The sequence below is a fragment of the Carettochelys insculpta genome, chromosome 4 (genome assembly GCF_033958435.1).
Source record: "Carettochelys insculpta isolate YL-2023 chromosome 4, ASM3395843v1, whole genome shotgun sequence".
In the NCBI taxonomy this organism is placed as follows: Eukaryota; Metazoa; Chordata; order Testudines; family Carettochelyidae; genus Carettochelys; species Carettochelys insculpta.
In genome coordinates, this window is record NC_134140.1 from 122,117,130 (window position 1) to 122,130,935 (window position 13,806).

General features: G+C 44.4%; 1 protein-coding gene across 2 annotated transcripts in view; it reads right to left on the bottom strand.

The window, feature by feature from the left end:
* Positions 1-13,806, bottom strand: part of AFF1 (ALF transcription elongation factor 1) — a 173,585-nt gene that overhangs the window by 144,923 nt on the left and 14,856 nt on the right. The window lies entirely within an intron of this gene.

Genomic DNA, 13,806 nt, shown 5'->3' on the forward strand with positions numbered 1-13,806 from the left:
AGAGGGTGGGTGGGAGGAGGGGGACAGTGAGACAGACTGAGCAAGAAGCAGAACTGGGGCTGACAGGGCAAGAAGACAGACTGGGAGTAGAGAGGAAAAGGTTCAAGGGGCTGCAGCAGAATGGGGTCAAACTAGGGACACAGGAGGAAAGGTGTGGGGCCAGGCTACGCAGTGAGCCTGCTCTTGTAGTGGTCTCACTGCACCGTGGAAGAACATGACTGACTGGGAGAATCTTTGGGATTGACCAGTGATTGCAATCGACCAATTGGTCGCCACTGACAGAAGATTACCTATCAGTTACTCCCATAGTTCACATGACAGATGTCTGTGTGGTAGATTCAAAGATTCCACCTCTGCTAATGATCCACACTGGCGTCATTATAAAGTCATGTGATTTGATTTCTGTTTTTTATTTCTCCTTTTAAAAACCTAGAAAGTACACACACAAACTGTGTTGAAGGAACACTACTAAATACACAAGACAAGCACTTAAAAGTTAGGAAAGAGCCCCAGTGAGGATGGCCATGCAACACTAATTTAGTCTCTGTGTGTTTGCATTATGACACAGCCTTTAATTACATGATTAGACACTATTTTTCCACAGGTTGCCTGCCTCATTCACTGCACAAGATGGACCTGCTATAGCTGTTTAGGAAAGGAGGCTATTATTTGTAGGACACCCACCTCATTTCTGCATAAGTTGGAAGGTGTGTAATGAACAAAGCAAGGAACACAGGAAGGGGAAAAGAAAAAAAGGAGGGGTTGTGTTGAACACTGTCCTTGCAAGATATACTACTGTAGCAGAGGCAGGGATAGAATCTATGTGGTGCCAGGCAAATCGCTTAAACTAAAGTTTTCATGGGTGGTCCCAATTTGTGTGTTCCACACTTTCTGGGTGCCTGATATGATACGCTAGGGCCAGATTTGCTGAAGTCCCTAGCATATGGAAAACAAGTCAACAAGATCTGTGTTTTGAACATATAATCTGCTAGGTCTGGACTGGAAATTTTATAGGTCCAAAGAAGCAGGTCTGTCCCACGAAAGCTCATCACCTACTAAATCACTTTGTTAGTCTTTAAAGTGCTACATGACTGCTGTTTTGATCTGATATAATACTAAGTACTCTGAAAAATCAGGTCCTACTTTTTTCAAACTGGCACCCAAAATTTAGTAGAACCTTTTGACCTTCATCTCTACTTCAGCCCTCTCTGTAAAAGAAGGATACCTCACAAGGTATTGAGAAACTGAATTAATGTTTGTGAAGCATTCAGATAGCATAACAATGACCAGCACAGAAAAGCCAATGAAACAATTAATTCTATCTTCAGAACAGGGTTTGAATCCCATGCAGTAAATGAAGCATGGGGCCACCCACTGAGCAATGAGGAGAACACCAAAATACTGAACAGCTGTTCATTAAGTGAACCCTATCCATCCTGTGGACTGAATGAGGCAGTGTTCTGCGGAAAAAGATATATGATCACATAATTAAAAGACTTTACCAGAGTGAATCATAGTGAATACAAAAAATCAAATGTTTTAATTTACATCAGGATTTTATTTAAATACTCTTTAAAATTTCACTTAAATTATTGAGTTTATTTTTAAAAAATAAGCCTTTACATTTAAAAAAACTGAATTTAATATATAATATTTAAGCCCAAAATCTATAATTATAGGATTGTCAATTTAGTTGTAAACATGACATGTTTTTATGTAAGAAGTTTGTTTCCAAAACATTCAGGGTTCTTCTGAGTAATAAAAGTGAATTTTTATATGCTATTGTGTGGTTAATTAAATTCCAGTTACCATGCTAATGCAGTTTGACTCAAACCATGAGGACAAGTGAATTACCTGGTAAATAAGAAAATCATCATTCCCCATTTTCTAACATAAAGTGTACACTTAAGAATTTGAAATTAAGCTTCATAACTTGTTAAATAAATGCATAGCCCTCCTAGATAGCCAAAAAATAATCAATAAACAAACTACTAAATTTAAACAGTAGAACATGTTTTAATCATTATATCAGTAACTGATAATGCACCTTTCTTTAGAAAACAGCTTAAGTACAAATGGAAAAATCAATCAAAATGGATTACTTAAACGGAGACTTTGACTAAACACAAGGAGGCCAAAGTAAATTTGCACAAGCAGCTTTAATGCTGGCATTTCCTAACTTTTAACCGTCTATGCTGGCAGATGCACAGTGCTGGTAGTTACAGCATTGCTAACAAACCGCTGCAGGGGAACTACTGTTGTGCTTCCCCTTCATGCTCCTTATGACTGCAGAGGGCATCTACATGAACAGCTCTTGCAATGCCACAGAGGGAAGTGCAGTGTGGTGGCTCTGTCACAGAGTAGGCACCATTACACGACGCAGGTTTCCTGATCTCATTGCTCCATCCTCCTCCTCCTACATTGACAGCTGCTTGTCAAATGAAGTGCAGGGGGAGGATTAAGGAGAGGGACTGCTGGAAGAAGCAGATCACAGCTCATGCGAGGACTAGGAGCAGAACTGGCTGGAGCTAGGCAGCTGGAGCAGAGCTAGGGAAATGAGGGAGGCGGGAGGGTTGCATGGGAATGGGTCTCAGAGTAAGTGGGCCCCTAATTTACTCTTGCACCAGGGCCCTTACGATCCTCCTTATACCACTGGTCGGATTATTTAAATTTAAAAACATCCACCAATTTTAAGGAAACAAGAAAGGAAGAGAGACAAGGGTCGGAGTCTAATTAGATGAGTGATTACCATCCATTTTATTAAACGCTCATTACATGAAGCATACAGGAGGTAAGCTTTCCATAACGCATGTTCAGTCAGAGAATATTTGTTCATACACAGGAAAAGTAGGCCAAATGCATGCACCTACCAATTTATCCAAACATTTCATTCTACTTTATTCCAGCAATTTATGTTCATGGAACTTGTACTTTCACTCAAGGTTTTTGTTTGTTTGTTTTTAAAAAGAAAATACTGTACTTTTTACTCACCTACCATTTCCAAAAGTATTTAGTTACTCACTACTTTCATCACCCCACAAGCCACTACACTAAACCTTGAAATGCGCAATTTTGAGTTGAGCTTAACTAGCATTAATGTGAATTAAGTGCAACTCAAAATCCTGCTGCCCCGAGCCCTGGCTCAATCTGTACAACCCTGGTTCAACCCCTCACCCCAACCCCACTCACCACCCATGCACTGCTCCGGCTCAACCCCTCCCCTCCCACCCTGGTCATAACCCCCCCGTGCGTGGCTCTGGTTCAGCTCCCCGGGCCCCAATTCAAACCTGCATGCATGGCTCCAGTTCAACACCCCCACGCCCCGGTTCAAACCCCCCATGCATGGCTCAACCCCACCCCCACCTCCACCCTGCTTCAAACCCCCCAGCCCCAGTTCAACCCCACCCCCGCAGGCAGCTCCCGTTCCATCCTCTCACCCCAGTTCAGCCTCCCGTGTGGCCCTGGTTCAAACTCCCCGTGGCCCGGCTCATCACTCCAATGCATGGCTCTGGCTCAACCCCCCCTGCCCCAGTTCAGCCACCCCCCTCCCCCGCACACAGCTCTGGCTAAACTCCACCCCCGACCCTCCTGCAACCCTAATCTACCCCAGACTTAACCCCCCCCAACCTTCGTCCCACGGCCCCAACCTACCGCCAGACTTAACTCTCCCCAACTCCCCCACACCCAAGGACTTACTGTTCAAAAAGGAGCTCCAGGTGTTCCTGCTGCTCCCCCAGCCGCAGAACATATGTCCCACTGGGGAAAAAGCTGCCCCCGACTTATGTGAAATTCAGGTTACGCGAGAATGCGTGGGACCGGAACCCTCACGTAAATCGAGGGGCTACTGTATTCCAATTAGCCAAAACACAGCTAGCTGCACGTGCATATCAGGCAATTATCACGCAGTGACAATTTTAAAAGAACCAATACACACGACAACCCAGCCAAAGAAGAACCTTCTTACGATGCTTCTGTTAAAAGGCTCAACACCTTGACATTCAAAACCAGTATGTATGAAGTATCTACCAACCCAAGTGACCAAGGTGATGTGCTGAGGGGGATTCATATGAAGAGTCTCACGTGACTTTACCTGTGGGCCGGCCAGCCAGCTAGGTAGGAGAGAGGACAACAGCTGCAGCACTTACTCTGCCTCAGGTAATTCCTCTGCTCTGCTAGGGGACGCAGTAAGGTGGGTGCCCGGGGCAGGGGCTCCCCATTCTCCCTGGGACAGAGGGCCTCTGTAGAAGCCCTATAGGAAGAGGGTGGGGGCAGGCAGTGCTGGAAGAGGCACGGGGCTGAGGTTGCTGGGGGTTGAAGAAGTGTGTGTAAATTCTCTCTGTTCTGGCCAGCTGGATTTGGAGCTAGTATGGGGGGGGGATTGGGGGAGTGCGGGGGAGGGCTTCCCTCTGTACGCTGGCTGATATGGATTTGGAGTAACCCTGTTCTCTGGATGTGTGTTAGTGTGGAGCAGACCTGGGTCTACCCTCCCCACTTTTCCTCCTAAACTCCACTGGGGGACTGAGGAGGAGGAAGACTGGGCTACGAACTAGGAAGTGGAGTATAACACCTGAGTTTGGAGGTGGGAAACTTTTAATTGTGCCCCTCCCCTACCAGCAATTTTTTCTGTCTTCCTGCTTCCCTGGCTGGCTTAGAAGTTTTGCTCACTTTTGGCGGTGGAAGGGCTGCTTCTGCTTCCCCAATGCAAGGCAGGTGGCTGGGTGCAGAAGAGATAACTGTTACTGAAATCACCTCTCCCAGGAGTCCCCCAGAGTAATGAGTCACAGTGGGTGATGTCTGGCTGGATGGCTGAAATGCATTACCTTACATTCAATTCTTAGTGACCTAGCCACACACTCAGGTTTTGTTTATGTTCTCACCACAAGTTGTACTTCTCAGAATGCTGAAAGTTCCCAAGTCAGGGGGCCTTCTTAAAACGTGCCTGACCTGAGAAATTTTTGAGCACAGTGTTATTCTTGCTTCAAGATCAGGAATAAGGATTTTTCTTTGCTCCCATCTTAACCTGAAAACCCTCTTCATTCTCTGGAAGGATGAGATGTGATTGTTGCGACTTCCAGTTTCAATGAGGCACTTAAACTCAGGGGAATTTAGTGGGAATACAGGCGCTACCCCATCTCTCCATCCCTCTGCAGTGTTTCAGCCCTGCTGTTCTGGCTCATAAAAAGGCTTGGTGGAATGCACTTTTTATTTTTTATAACTTTTGTGTAATATGCTTTAAGCTTTTTGTATGTTTATAATGATCAAAGTTGTGGGAAATTACGGAGGGAGGTCTGATCATTTTTAATGACAGATGAAGTGGAGAGGCAAAGAGTTCAAGCTTTAAAGCTGTTAAAACACAGAGAGACAAGGTGGTGAGGTAATATCGTTTTTATTTTGAAATAGCTTTGGTTGGTGAGAGATTACCCCTTTTGAGCTTCACAGACCAGAAGAAGAGCTCTGAGGAGTTCCAAAGGTTGCCGCTCTCACCAACCATATTTGGTCCAGTTAAAGATATTATTTCGCTCACTTCATGGCTCTCATCCAGGCACCAACATGACTACAACAGAACAGCAAAATCCACTATTTCACATGTCAAGAGATACAAAATAAAATATACAAAATAAAACATGATTTGTTGATTTAACTATTCATTCACTCATCCGTTTGTTACAAGCCCAGTTCAGAAGTTTATATAGTTGAATTTTAACTCTAACAAGTTCTCAAGCCGCGTTTTTCTTGCTTTTCCTATCTATAGATAATTTAATTATTACCGATGGAAATATTTAGGATTGCTGTGTACTGTGAAATCAGCTAATCTCTAAATTATTTGGACCCCCCCCGGAAATCTCCCCCAAACCCTCGACATTTCAGGTGCCTAAGTTTCCTCTGGAATGACAACTGAAGTTGCCTCCCCAGCCCCACCACAATCTGATATGGTACCACTGGTGAGTCAGGAGTGGTCAGAGAGCTGCAGAAGAGCCGTGGGCAAGATGCAGCCCACATCCGATAGCATGGAGCTCATCATGAGCTGCAGGTCAACCACCAGGCATTAGGGACAAGTGCTGCTACAGCCAGGGAGCTGCCAGTGCTCCCTCATAGAAGCTCAAACTGTGGAGGTAGAATCCACTGAATGGCGTGTGACCCCCCTCAGATATTTTTACCCAATGTTTCATTTCACACTTGGATGCCTTTTGAAAACAGTAGCTGCCGTCTGGGTGTCTTACCTGGGGGGAAATATTTAATTCAGGGGTAGGGAAACTTTTTGGGTCAGAGGCCACAGTCCAGGGTCACATAAAAGTGAGAAGCAAAAGCAAAAACCAAAATAAAACAGAACGCTCACTGATGTGGCCCCCAGCTGAGAAGAAGGAATTCATTCCCCTCGCACATTCCCCTCGGAGGGCCCAGGCTAGTTGATTTTGTGTGCTCCAGCTCCACGACGGACAGCAGGAGGTTGGAGCTCCAGCCTGTGCTCCTCAATGCTGGGCTGGGGGTGGGCGGGGGGGAAATCCCTGAATCTTGGAGGGCAGATCTAGGCAAGCCAGGGGATGCATCCAGCCCCCTGGGCCTTAGATTCCCCACCCACGGTTTAAGCTAAAAGAATCCATTCCCCATGTAGCTCTTAAAGGAATGGCTTGGCGAAGCAGGACTCTGACAACTCCCTTTGCAAGGGGGAAGAGACAATAGCCCTGTACGCAGAGGAGCAAGGGACTGAGCAGTTTCCAAGGGAAGCTGGGGGGTGGGGGGAAGATGTAGAGGGGGCAGCACAAGCACCATTCTCTCTAAGGCTTGACTGTGATCATTCTGAAAATCAACTCTTCTAAGACTGAACAAGCGTTTTTGTAATTAATCATTACAATGCTAAAATGAACACTTGTGAACATAGACAAAATAAATACATTTCTGTAATTTGACTCCTGTATTTAATTTGGACACTCTAGTTTTATAAATGAAGGCTACAACTACAATTCCAGATTTGAAATATACATCCATAGTACGTGTCTATAACACACACACACACACACACACACACACACACACACACACGTGTGTGTGTGTTTATTTTTATATACATTGGGAAAAATAATAGAGCCTTATGATAACTCAAGTGGTTAACCATAGATTTCTATAGGATGGTTACTTTTTACTTCTGGATATTTTAGTACTATCAAGATGCAATAACTTTGTACTTTTACCAATGTCATTTTCCAGAAGGATACTTTGACTTTTACTTAAATACATTTTTTGCAAAGTAACTGAACTTTTACCTACGTAACTTTTTCAGGTACTTTTTACCCACCTGTGAAAAGTACATTATACATAAGTATTTTTAAAAGGCACACGCGCACGCGCACGCGCACACACACACAAACACACTTCAAGAGTCAGTGCTGTCTTAATTAAAAGGTCTTTTCCCACCTCTGTTCCAAGAATTGTGCCTAAAAGCCACCACTGGACATTTCTTTTCAGTCTGAGGTGAAAAGGGCAAGACACATTTATTTAGTTTTCAAGTAGCTAAGACAAACCTGCAGTAGCCTTTTCATTTGCAAAGAGGTTCTCAACACCAAATCAGTGAATGACCTTTTCAAAGGCTTTGGACTTCCTGTAGCACCTTAAAGACTAACAATTTCTCAGACTTTTCAAAGAAATTAGTTAAGTCAATAGCCACAATATTATGCTGCTTTGCACTCCTCAAAACCACCAATAAATAATGTCTCAGCAAAATAGTATCTCACATGGTATTTCCCTTTTGGCATTGCCAAGCAACCAATCATGCTGCCTCCTGCTTTCACGCATAAGCTCCACACAATTACAATCCAAAAGTACTGTCTGTGACTTGCTGCCCATGTACCTGCAGTCAGGGGACATAAAATTCAGCACTTAAGCAGATCCCTAGTTGCCAAAATGAAGACTCATTTTATCCTTTTACACCTTGTCTTTACAGCAGATTCATCCCTTCAGTCACAATACAGGGAGGCTTCCAGAGTCCTCTCCATGATTCTCCTTTCAAACAAAAAAAGACTGAATTACATAAAGCTGCTAGACAAGTTCCTATTCCCCACAAGTTTTACACCTAGCAGGAGACACTGGCCCTTAGGTTGCTACAGTAGGAGGGGCATAGGAAGTCTCAGCATCTTATACTACAGTAGCCTTTCAGATAAAGAAAATAACTCTGTGAATCCCACAATCCTGTTTTTGAAAGGTAGAACTGCAAAGCTAGCAATGTACTGAAGCCCAAAAGTGCAAGCTGACAGGAAAAGCCAGTTTAACTAGGTTAGAAACACAAGGTTGGTTAGGTAATCAACCTGTGGTGGAGAGAGAGAGAAGTCTGACCTTTGGCAGAGTTATTCATGTCTGGGAAACTACACAGAAGGGTTTGGGAACCTTTTAGGGGTCACAGCCACTAACCCCACAAGAGGGGGGGAAAAAATAAAAATCGGAGGCCACACATAAGTGAGAAGCAAAACAAAATACTCTCAGGGACATGTCCCCTGACTGATAAACTGGAGAAAGAGATACGTCAGTCATGAAACTCAGGGCACCAGGGTTCTCCTTGTACTCCAGCCCCTGGTGAGACAATCCCCAAGACTTCCCCCCAGGGCCAAATTAACTCTTATGGAGGCCTGGAGTTAGAAGATTCTGAGCTCCTCACAAGGCTCTGGGGTTGTGCCAGAATGACGGGTTCAGTGTCTGGCAAGGGCTGCCAGGGAACAGGCTGGGGCTGAGGATGTAGGGTCTGAGCAGGAGGGAGAGAGGGTAAGCGGGGTCTGAGAGGGAAAGATGGAGGGTGCAGAACTAGGTACAGCTGCAGGCCATGGGGCTGCCCACCCGGTGCAGCTGGGGAGAGGGATGCAAATAGCTCTGCACTGCTCCAGCCACTGCAGAGCAGCATTCCTTGTGGGCACCACCTCCCCTGCCCCACTGGCCAATTCCCAGCCAATGAGAGTGATGGAGATGAGAGGTGCAGTGCCTGCAAGGAGTGCTTCCCTGCAGCAGGCAGAGCCGCTCGCTCCTCACTTGCCAGGCATGGCCTACAGGTCAGTTCCAACCATTATCTGGCCCATGAGGCTTGGAGCTCTCCCCAACCCTGACAGCGAAAGCCAGTATTGGCACTCCAGCCACAGCAATGCCCTGCATGGCTGTACGTTCCCTGTCTCTGCTAGAGAAAGATGGAGGCCTGTAGCATACCCAGCCTCGCAGTGTCACAGTGACATACCAGGTGTAACAATGTTTACTGTAAGTAGTTGACGTATAATTTTCAATCAGTGTTTCTTTAACTATGTTCTGTGAAACACTGGCATCCCATGACCAACTCAGAGGTATGCCGCAAGCATCTGACACTTTTTTGATAGTCTATATTTTCTGTTATTAAAACCAGAAACAGTGTTACTACTTCATTTCTATGGCACCGGACTAAATGGCGTAATTTTGGTTTTGCTGAATATGTTTCTGTTTGGCTTTTTTGGTCTTTTTTTTTAATTGAAAATTTTCAAAGTGCTCCACATAAAAAATATTATTGTTGTGTTCCATGGTCTCAAAAAGTTTAAGAAACACTAAGTGACCATTCCAGATGAAGTGGCCTTTTAACACTCCTTCAGTCACACTGTGGAAAAGAAGAGGAGAGACAATTATGGGGGTAGCTGTTAGTGGGTTATCCATTATTGTAATAAGCTGTAAATCCAGGGCTGTTAGCCACCTCACTATTTTTAGCATCTAGCAAAATTATGAAATTGAGCTCCCAGGCTTGACTTTTGAAAGTATTGTACAAATGTCCTTGGTGATGATGAATAATAGGTCAGATACAGAGTGAACGTTCTGTGAAAAGGTGACAGAATATTTGTCTTATTTTCCTGTGGATGTTTGTTCATTGATTCCAGGACATCACTTCTTTATAGGGCAGGGTGACCAAGCCAAGACTCTTATATGTGCCTCTCCCCTTTTCCTCTTACTATCAGACTGGGAGGGGAAGGAGTTACGGTCTTCTCCCCCGAGACTGGATGGTGTGGCTTCAGCTGCATGAGGCACATGTGCTGAGGCTTGGATTTCAGCCCTAGCAGGCACTTCCTCTGGGGATGAAACCCTGAAATTTCCCTTGCCACAAGTCCCAGCAGACATTCTGGCTCTCAAACTTCTGACAATCACGGTACATGACTCAGAGGATCAGTAAGTTTGGCCAACCCTGCCATTTGCTAACATCCTTGACAAAGAGAGCATAGCCATGTTCCTCAAATATTTGCAAGACAGTGGACCACCCTCAAATGTCAACCCAAAACACATCACTGAACTCATCCATTTCATATACATGATAGATGAAAGGCTGGATACGAGTAAACAGTGTGCCCTTGTAGTCAAGGAGGCTAACAGCATATTAGGGTGCATTAGGAGGAGCATTTAGAGCAGATCTAGAGAGGTTGTTGTTCCCCTCTATTCGGCACTGGTGAGGCCACATCTGCAATATTGTGTCCAGTTTTCGGCCCTCCCAGTATAAAAAGGATGCAGATGTGCTAGAGCATTTTCAGTGGAGGACAACAAAAGTGATTGAGGGGCTGGAGCACATGACCTATACGGAGAGGCTGAGGAATTTGGGCTTATTTAGTTTGCAGAAGAGAAGACTGAGGGGTGATTTAATAGCACCCTTCAACTTCCTGAAGGGGAGCTCTAAAGAGGATGGAGAGAGACTGTTCTCAGTAGTGTCAGATGGCAGAACAAGGAGCAATGGTCTGAAGTTACAGAAGGAGAGGTGAAGGCTGGATATTAGGAAAAACTACTTCACCAGGAGGGTGGTGAAGCAGTGGAATGCGTCACCTAGAGAAGTGGTGGATTCTCCATCCCTAGAGGTTTTTAAGTCCCAGCTTGACAAGGCCCTGGCTGGGATGACTTAGTGGAGGTTGATCCTGATTGAGGCAGGGGGCTGGACTAGATGGGCAGGAGATGGATGGCAGGAGATAAATCACTTGATCATTGTCTTCTGTTCTCCTTCTCTGGGGCACCTGGCATTGGCCACCGTCGGCAGATGGGATGCTGGGCTCGATGGACCTTTGGTCTGACCCAGTATGGCCATTCTTATGTTCTTATGTAACAACAAGATGACCTCCTGAGGTCCCTTCCGCTCTATGATTCCAAGAAAACAATTTTACAACAATTAGTCTGTTCAAACCATAACCCTATGATGGCTCCAACGTATGCCATCCTCTTCATGGACTACAATGAAGAATTTCTAGACAAATGCAATGCAAAACCAATGATATATCAGAGATACATCCATGATATCATCTTCTAAACAGTCAAAAAACTCCCTCAAAGATTTCAACCACCACCACCAAAGTCTCTGTCAATCTCAAATTCCAGGACATCACAATCCACTTCAACAGTGGAACTCTAGATACAGCTCTCTCGAAGAGAAATCCACAGACCACCACACCTACCTTCACAGATCCACTAACCACCCCAAACACACCAAGAATACTGTTCTCTACAGCCAGACACCCAGATACCACAGAATGTGTTCTGAGGAGAAAGTCTTGGATACACCTTAACAGAAACTGCCTTAAAACAAGCCAACCATCCCCATAACATTCCACTGGAGATGTAGATTTCATTATGAGACAACCTTTTTTAACTCTGACTGCAAACTTCTAGTTGTCACCTACCACTTCACGTTGGACCCCTACAGCACATAAAACAACCACAACCCATACTCAATAGGGACCCAATTCTTAAAATCTTTCCTGAACCCCTTTTCCTTCAAACAACCCCACAATCTCTCCAAATGCCTCATCAGAAGCAAGCTTTCCACAGACCCTACCAGAAGAACAGATGCAAAACCTGCAGACATATCTCCATTGCCACAATGATCAGTATGCCCCCACTGCCCACCTTTCAAGATTCATGGGTCCTACACATCCCTGTCACAACATGTGGGTGAAACCAGACAATCAGTACGTTCTCAAGGGCCAAACACCTTATTACCTGTGGGTGAACACTTTTCACAAAGCCATCACTCTACATCTCAGCTATTCATCTTCAAAGGAAACCTGTAGCAAATTTCAAAAGATGGACCTGGGAGCTTACATTCGTCGCTTTGTTAGACTACTATCCATCCCTCCGTCTTTGTCCATGAAAGCTTATGCTCCAAAATATCTGTTAGTCTATAAGGTGCCACAGGACTTCTTGTTGTTATCCCTCTACTAGGTTCCCTGACACCCTTTTTCCCTTCCTATGACATGAGAGATGTTAATGAGTCACTTCACCATGAATGGTCTCTTGAAATACATTTTAAACTACTTATGCTAAACAGTCTGTTCCAATTTACATTTAGCTGTGATGCACTGCAACCCCGAAGAAACAGCTTTGTGAAAGCTAAAGTTTGCTTCTCTTACACTGACAGAAATTGGTCCAATAAAATATATTACTTCACCCACCTTGTCTGTCTAATATAGCGGGACTGGTATGACTACAACAGCACAAGAAAGACAGCAGATTGTGAGTGATGGCAATACTCCTGGCCAACAGTGGCCAGGAAGTTGGGGAAAATATTTATGGCCATGATTCTGCAAAGCACTTTGGAACAAGGTTAGCTTTAAGTACTTTAGGGTTACAGCTCCAGCACTTTGCCTAACTGAAGCCTATAACAAGATCTCTACCATAGTGTATGCCTGTTGGTTAATCCACAAGTAACAGATGTTATTGTCTACCCCACACATCTGGAGGAAGGCTCCAGACCTGAGAGCAGAAAATAATGAAACAGAATCCTCAGGAAAGGGGCAAAATACAAATGATGTATTATTAACAGCGGAGTTTATAAATGCACACCATTGCTTAAGAGTGACCGCAGATGTTAAAAATAAGATTTCCGGAGAGAGTGGGGGAAGGGAAATAGTTCACCACAGTTTCAATATTCCAGCAAAAAGAAACATTTAAAAAAAAAAAAACTACTGCCTCTGAACCAGACTATTTTGCAGACTGTACACCAAAGGCTCTTTCCAGTCATCATCAAGAATTCTTAACACGTTGCTCGGCATTACCTCACTGACATTCATACAATCCTAATACTTTAAAGCAACACGCTCTTTCACAAATGGTTAAAATTAAACCCAGGGATGTTAGATACCTTGTTGGCTTTGGCACCAGAGCTGTAAGACACCACACTGTGAAGAGTGTTAAATGTCCTAAAATTTACACTCCACTTAAATCAAAATAACCTGCACGTACACAACACAATGTGCCCTACAGATTCACAACAGCTGTCAGATTCATTCTGATCTGATATCAGATGCCAAGATGAAGCAGAGATGTTGTTAGATGTTGTGTTCAGATATGGATAGCTGAATGTGAAGAGGACATTTCTTGCCCATCTATGTGATTTTAATGAAGCAAATTAACAAAGCTAGATTAATGTTAGACAGTAGGTTAGAGGAGGAATTAGTGATAAGTTTTCTGGCCTGGATTCAATTTCTAGCTTTGCCAATGGCTTTCTGTGACACTTAGGACGACAAGTCACAGTCAGTAGGTGCCTGAACTGGCCAGCTGTAAAATGGAGAGATCAGGACTTCCCCACCTCCCAGAACTGCTGGGAGGAAAAATGGCAGGAAGGTGATCAGACACCCCCCTGCTGGGCCCATCTAAATACCTCAGATAAATTTAATTTGCCAAAGTAATCCTAAACACATCTCCATGACCTCCTGCACCCCAAAGGTATAAGATCAGCATAGCCTGGATTCAGTCCCCAGGTCAGAAAAGCCCTGCTTAACTATCCTTCTTTATTCATGTGACACAGGATAGAAGCTCTGCATTTTAATGGCACAATCAACC